This window comes from Aegilops tauschii, unplaced genomic scaffold, assembly GCF_002575655.3.
Source record: "Aegilops tauschii subsp. strangulata cultivar AL8/78 unplaced genomic scaffold, Aet v6.0 ptg001194l_obj, whole genome shotgun sequence".
In the NCBI taxonomy this organism is placed as follows: domain Eukaryota; kingdom Viridiplantae; phylum Streptophyta; class Magnoliopsida; order Poales; family Poaceae; genus Aegilops; species Aegilops tauschii.
The window spans coordinates 23108-30718 of record NW_027333396.1 but is presented as its reverse complement, the minus strand read 5'-3'; the positions used below and the strand labels follow the sequence as shown (position 1 = coordinate 30718).

General features: G+C 34.2%; 4 non-coding genes across 4 annotated transcripts; 3 read left to right on the top strand and 1 right to left on the bottom strand.

The window, feature by feature from the left end:
- The first annotated feature begins 2279 nt into the window (after positions 1-2279).
- TRNAT-GGU (transfer RNA threonine (anticodon GGU)) lies at positions 2280-2351 on the top strand. Its single transcript has one exon. It is a non-coding gene; the product is annotated as a tRNA-Thr (tRNA).
- A 505-nt stretch (positions 2352-2856) lies between these two features.
- On the top strand, positions 2857-2938 carry TRNAY-GUA (transfer RNA tyrosine (anticodon GUA)). The gene has a single exon. It is a non-coding gene; the product is annotated as a tRNA-Tyr (tRNA).
- A 359-nt stretch (positions 2939-3297) lies between these two features.
- Positions 3298-3371, top strand: TRNAD-GUC (transfer RNA aspartic acid (anticodon GUC)). Its single transcript has one exon. It is a non-coding gene; the product is annotated as a tRNA-Asp (tRNA).
- A 2613-nt stretch (positions 3372-5984) lies between these two features.
- TRNAC-GCA (transfer RNA cysteine (anticodon GCA)) lies at positions 5985-6055 on the bottom strand. The gene has a single exon. It is a non-coding gene; the product is annotated as a tRNA-Cys (tRNA).
- Positions 6056-7611: the final 1556 nt, after the last annotated feature.

Here is a 7611-nt window from a genome sequence, read left to right as displayed (position 1 = left end):
TTAACTGAGACAAACAACGGCAAACTTTTTTTAAAGGGAAGAGAGAGGTAGACTGTCCCTTTCGTTTCATTTTTATTTTCTGCAGGGTAGGGAGAAGCCTTGCGCCTTCTTTTTTTGAAGGCAAGTGACTTCGCAAACTGCTCAATTTTGCCCTCTAGGGCCGGGAACTAATGAATAAAAAAGGGTTGGATACGCCCCTCTACCATATCTAGAGAAATAGAATAGTCCTTTTATACAGACTGCTAAGTGCGGAGACGGGAATCGAACCCGTGACCTCAAGGTTATGAGCCTCGTGAGCTACCAAACTGCTCTACTCCGCTCTGGAGTACCAGAAACTGGTGGACAAAAAAGGCTTGAATACAAGCCTCTAACATGTCTAGACAAAGAGAATACTCCTTTTATACAGAATGGAGCGGGTAGCGGGAATCGAACCCGCATCGTTAGCTTGGAAGGCTAGGGGTTATAGTCGACGTTGGTTGATTATTTTTAACGTCTCTAATTCAAAACCGAACATGAAATTTTGATTTCATTCGGCTCCTTTATGGATATTCTCACCACTTAACATCTATGTCAGCTTTTCTATTTGAATGGAACCAAAGCTCTCCGCTTTCTAGATGATCCTTATAGAGTAGGAGATAGAAATTCTATCTAAATCCATCTAATCTACTTACTTCGTTCCCTAATTTCATTCAAGAGATCCTGAGGAAAAGAATTGGGTTTCCACCGAGCTTAAACAATATGCGGATGGTTCTAGTAAACCAAAACTATCGTTTTTTAGCTATTTGGCTTCCTTATTCCTTATTTTAAGAAGATTTAGTTACGATTGGAAATCAACTTTTTTGTATCTTCATCCATAGATCCTTTACTCATATTTTCAAAATTGGAATACTTAATCCAATGCAAAATTATGCTTCGCGACTCTGTACTCATAATCCTATTTTTATTTTGGATGCAATTTAAATTAGTCTTTGGATACAAATCGCCAGAATGTATATTCTTCCTCAATATGCTATTGAGAGGAAAAGGATTTAATCCTTTATAAGAACTAAAGTTTTCATCGGAATATAAAAATAAAAAACTTAAGGATGCCTTAAGTATATCATTTCAAATTCAGTTATTATATAGAACGAATCACACTTTTACCACTAAACTATACCCGCTACATTGTAGATTATGGTATAAATGGTACCCTTTGTCAAGGATAGCCATTTGACAAGAAGGCTAATTCCCCCTTATTGAATCAGATGGAGAAGGTTCATGACACTGAGCCGTTGGTACTTCTACTTCGATCGCTCGCCTTTACTTTAGGATTTAGATAGCCCCTCTGGTCTGTAAAAAAAATCTTTTCTTACCATGCTAATAGCGCCTGAACCAAATGTATTTATTTTGATTAGGATCCTATTCTACGGTTACGACTACAATAATAATTATTTACTTTGCAAGGACGTAAGTGTGTCAGACTGCTAAATTGTTTTATTATTCCTACAATATAAACTAGGGGATATAGGGGGTAACACTGTCCCTATAAATTCCTTTTTCCTTTTCTTTTTTGTCCAGAATTGAACAAAAAAGAAATTATGGAAGATGTTTTCTTCCCCCATTAAGTCCGAGCCATAGAGTAAGAGTGAGATGAGTTTTCCAAATTCATCATAGACTTTCCCTATGGCTTGATAGAAGTAAGCAGCAAAGAGTCGTAACTTAAAGAAAAAAACGGACAGGGCCGACAGATTTACCTGATGTAAAGAAGATCCTAAAAGTCTCTGATTAGTCGACTCTCTCCATTTAACACTTTCCTCTCTCTCCTTTTTTCCACTGACTCAATTCTAGTTTATTAGATTCTTGTTTAAAAGAATGAAAAAAGTTCAATAGAACTAAGAACACATAAAAAATAGCATAGAGGATCAAGGCCATTACCAAAAGTTCCTCCCAAGGATCCTATATCCTATTGGGTATCTGTTCCCCGCCTTTTCCCGCTAGGATCGGAAATCTTATATTTTCCATATCCATATACCGTTGAATCCTTGGGGTTCCAGAATCCGCCTATTTTACTAGTCTTCGGAAACGGAAAACCCTGAACCAAGAAGAGTTGGATATGTTATGTAGGGTATGTTTTTTTTTTATTAATTTTATTTTGAGCTCTCAAGATATCGATATATACATATACAATCTCTACATAATGTCTCTCTCTCTATCTCTATATATTATATATATAATATGTACATTATGCAGTAGACCCATAATGGGAAATCCAAGTGGCTAATTTTTGAATTAAATAAAAAGCCCTTTTAACTCAGTGGTAGAGTAATGCCATGGTAAGGCATAAGTCATCGGTTCAAATCCGATAAAGGGCTTTTTAAATTAGTGGTAGAGTAATCTCGTGCTAAGACGTAAGTCGTTGGTTCGAATCTGATAGAGTACTTTTCTACTAAATTGATTCACTTTTGTTCTTTGTTTTTGAAACTTTCTCTATATTTTAGAGAATTTTATGACTTAGTGCGGGATGGATGCATTTTTGGTCTGAACACTAAATGAAGCACGGAGAATTAATCTATAACGATCAACTAAAAAAAATCCTAGATGAAAACATAACAGAAAAGTTGGAAAAACTCTTTGCTTTGGATCTATTTATACTTTTCGAGTATATTGACAATTCCAAAAAACTGCTCATACTATGATTATAGTATAATCACGAGCGGTTGTATATGGCCCTATCGTCTAGTGATGCCCCTATCGTCTAGTGGTTCAGGACATCTCTCTTTCAAGGAGGCAGCGGGATTCGACTTCCCCTGGGGGTAGGGAGTATTATGAAAGGAGGTTAATCATAGATTAGCAAAAACCCTAGAATAAATTCTTCCTGGGTCGATGCCCGAGTGGTTAATGGGGACGGACTGTAAATTCGTTGACAATGTCTACGCTGGTTCAAATCCAGCTCGGCCCAAACCAAAAATCTAGGGCTTCGTGAGTATGAACTAAATCCTTTTGTTTTTCTTCCATAAAATAAAATGTCTGATCTATAGAAATAAAAGATAAAGAAAAAAGGGAAATTTTTTTTTTCTAATCCATATCTCTCTCATTCCTTTCTTACAAACAAAAGAGTTTTTCTTATTGAAGGCTGGATTATTATCCATTTTTAGTGATAAAAAATCACGACATACTAGTTATGTCACTCTCACTATACCCACGTATAATATAATATGTGGGTATGTAGTATATGATTCGTCTATTTCTTAGAGTACGAAAGACGAATCGAATCTTCTTATGGTTCTATTTAAGAATGGGTATGCCATACACCCCGCGGGGATTGTAGTTCAATTGGTCAGAGCACCGCCCTGTCAAGGCGGAAGCTGCGGGTTCGAGCCCCGTCAGTCCCGAACTAGGGTTCAATGAATGGAGAAATTGATATTTCCTTTTTCCATGAAAAAAAGGGGCAGGGAGCAAGATCAAATACCCACAGGGCACCCTTACTTCACTTTTTTATTTTGCATCCCTCATTAAAGAGGGAGGGAAGGCATATAGGAATTTTTTTTCACTACTCCCGATCGATAAAGATAAAGAAAGACACACATACGATATGTGGATTAGTAGAATTTAGGATATTATATTACTCTATCTTTCTTTATGATGATACCATCCTCATCTTAATTTCCTATTCCACTCTTATGGAATAGAGTACCGGTATTTTACCGGAATCCATACATAAATCGTATTCCCTTTTTATTTCAGACCTCTTTTCCCCATCTCACTTCTACTGCTTATTTGGATGTCTATGTGACCCATAGAAAGTTGGTCATATAATACATACATAATTGTATGTATAACTATAAGAAAAAGGAAGGGAAATTGTATAAGATTAAGAAAGTAGAAGATTAAGAAAGCTCGTGGGTTAGAGATATAGAAAAGAAAAAGTAGAAAAGGATTAAAAAAGAGGGGAATTCCTAATCCAATCAAAAAACCCATTTTGGTCTTAGTGTGGATAGAGGATCTTCCTATGTTATACTATATAACTCTCATCCGTGAAATATAACTCTCATCCATGAATTGATTTGATAGATCCGATATTCATAATATTGAATTGATTCAGTATTATCAGAATGCAAGCCCTACCCTTGAATTTACAAGATACCCCTTTTTCCTCTCCATGGGATTACATCCCGAGTTATTGTGAAAATAAAAAATAAAGAGGTTATGGAAGTCAATATTCTCGCATTTATTGCTACTGCACTGTTCATTCTAGTTCCTACTTCTTTTTTACTTATTATTTATGTAAAAACAGTCAGCCAAAATAATTAATTGGAATTCCAATTAATCATTGAAGAAATTAAAAAGGGATTAAATAAAAAAAATCCAAGTCTTAAATGAAAGGATCTGGTTGGAATCTTAAAGTGTGGTAGAAAGAACTACATATAGTTTTTTCTACGACACTTTAGATTCTTTCTATTATATTATCTTTGAATCTACATAGAATAGATTAGTAGATTGAAATAGTTAAGTAGTCTAATTCAATTTCTTTTTTCATTGCATCCACTTAATTTCAATCAGGTCAAAATAAAAAAATCTAAGACAATTCTTGACCAAAGAATCCATGGAAGGAAAGAAAAATAATATTAAGAATAGACTATAGTAAAAAGTAAAAGGAAATGGAAAATGTGTGATATGCCGTGAATAGTTCCGTGGAAGAAAGTCGAATTTTCTTATGTATAGAACTTTTTTTAACCATTCGTCATTTCTAGTAGAAATTATGAATTGGTATAATGGCTCTTTCTTACATTACAACTTACAATACAAGAGTTTCTTACAGGAGTGAAACAAAACTAAAGAAAAAGATTAAAGAATAACGTTTGACAAAATGATTAATGCAAAATGATCCATTAATGAAAAGAATTGATACAACAATTTGATTACTTAATCAATTAGTAGTATCCCTAGAGTCCACTCCTTCCCCATACTACTAGTGAAAGAGAAAATGTAAAGACTACCATTAAAGCAGCCCAAGCGAGACTTACTATATCCATCTAAATTATGTCTCCTATTTCTATGAAGGGATTATTCTATTCTACTATTGATCAATAATCATAGTGGAATCAAGGGTACAGAGTCAAAAAGGGATTCCGCCCTAAGGCCATGGATCAATCAGTTCAAGGAATTTACTCCTAACAAATTCTTATAGGAATTCTGGTAGAATTAGAGAGCATTAAAAATACGATACTATAGCCCTTTTTTCCTTAAAAAAGAAAGAGTACGGGAATGATGTCCTGAATAGAAGAAGCGGGAATAGGAAGATTTTTTATTCCTTTTGTTACTCTTTTTTTTTTTTTAAGCAAAGGACGCCCGAATATACCATAAAATTAACGATAGATAAATATTTATTGGATACCTACCTTACCTAATGTTTATTTTTGACCTAAACCCTGCAGCCTTGCTTTGTATCATTCTATGAAAGAATGAAGAGGAAGAGATTTTATCCATAACACAACTCCTAAATTGATTTTTGATCGACCTATTTAATCTGATTCTCGTTAGAATTAAAATTAAGTAGTCCTTACTTTAGTGTATGTAGGTAACATAAGATGTACGATAAAAAAATGTATAATAATTAGTAAGTCTTGATATTCTTTCGTGGAGTCCCTTCTTGAATCTTAGATTGAAAAAAAAAAAGAATGCCCCTTAGGGACCTTTCTTTGGATACCAAGATTTCTGACATCTTATCCTCGTATTTTAAAATTATCAAATCGAATCTCAATTAAGAACCAATTCAAATTCATATAATAAAAGAATAAGGAAACACTACCTCACCCCTATTGATAACCATTTTGGCCACTACCGTCAAAACAAACCCTAACCCTAGTTTGAGGATAGAACTATGGTATGGTTTCTCTAAACCCAGTATCGGCAGGCCCAGTTACTCTCTTGCCCGAACTTATGCGAAGTAAAAATTGATCGAATTCGATCAGCACTATAAAAAAAACCTAAGTATTTTATTGATCAGGCGGCACCCAGATTTGAACTGGGGATAAAGGATTTGCAGTCCCCTGCCTTACCGCTTGGCCATGCCGCCAAAAAATCCGATCAAAAATCTAGAAAACAGCAAGTATTCATCCACGTTTTCTTACGAAAAGCCCCTTTTATTTTGAATATAATTCTACTTACTTTTTTCCAATCTTTTTCAAAAAATCTATTCCTGCTTTTTTGATCCAGTTTCTATTATTCTCCTCGATAGATTCTATCTTAAAACATACATTGTTAACACAATAAAACTTCCCATTTCTTTCTATTGAGATGAAAAAGAAGAAAAAGTGGATTTCTATTCACAGGCTGCAAAATTCAGAATAAATTGGAACCGTTAACTAGAATTCTCTTTTTTTTATTGCAGTAGTGAACTACTCTTAAATCGGTATTATCTCCCCCCCCTTCAATGGCATAATAAAATAGTATGACTTTATGCTTAATCCGTGTATAGGTAAACTTTAGGTCCGAACAGCATTATTATCCAAAGATCCCCTTTATGTACATATCTCTATGGAGAATCATGCTTTAATTTTTAAAAGTATTAAATTAAATATCTTGAATAAAAAAAGGAAATTTGCTCTGATATAGAGTATAACCTTACTATCTTGGCCTACCCAAGTGAAATTACGATAAAAGAAAAGCATGGATATGGGGAGAGGTGGATAACTAGATTGGCATGTACTTAAAAAAGGGACTTACTTGATTTTAGAATTCCACAATGAAATACTGAATTTTCTAGTAATTATACTACTCCGATCCGAAATAAAAAAGAACCCTCAAATTATTTTGAGAAATTAAAGTAAGCACGCTATTCTAAATCGAAGTAAAGTCAAACTTTCTAGTATATTATATTACGGCTTTATTACATTCATAGAAAGGAGATAAAATGAGAAATCTTTGCCATCCAATCTGATTAGAATATCATAACATAAAGTATAAGTGGCAGAATTTTTTTTTTTAGGAATGTTTTATCAATTCATTTTCATTTCATTTGTACCCCTGGCAAACTCGAACTTTCGTCCAAATGGTCTCTATTCATATGTATGAAATACATATATGAAATACGTATGTGGAGTTCCCTAGAATTTCATGTGATTCAGTAAACAGAATATAGATTCCATGATTGCTAGATCGATCCAGAGGGATTGATGAAGAGTGAGCTGATAATGGAATTTTTCTTTGATAAACAGGAAACTTAAGATTAAGATGCTCCGGAATGGAAACGAGGGAATGTCCACAATACCCGGATTTAGTCAGATCCAATTCGAGGGATTTTGTAAGGTTCATTAATCAAGCCTTAGCAGAAGAACTTGACAAGTTTCCAACAATTAAAGATCCAGATCACGAAATTGCATTTCAATTATTTGCGAAAGGATATCAATTGCTAGAACCCTCGATAAAAGAAAGAGATGCTGTGTATGAATCACTCACCTATTCTTCCGAATTATATGTATCTGCGAGATTAATTTTTGGTTTCGATGTGCAAAAGCAAACCATTTCTATCGGAAACATTCCTATAATGAATTCCTTAGGAACCTTTATTATAAATGGAATATACCGAATTGTGATCAATCAAATATTGCTAAGTCCTGGTATTTACTACCG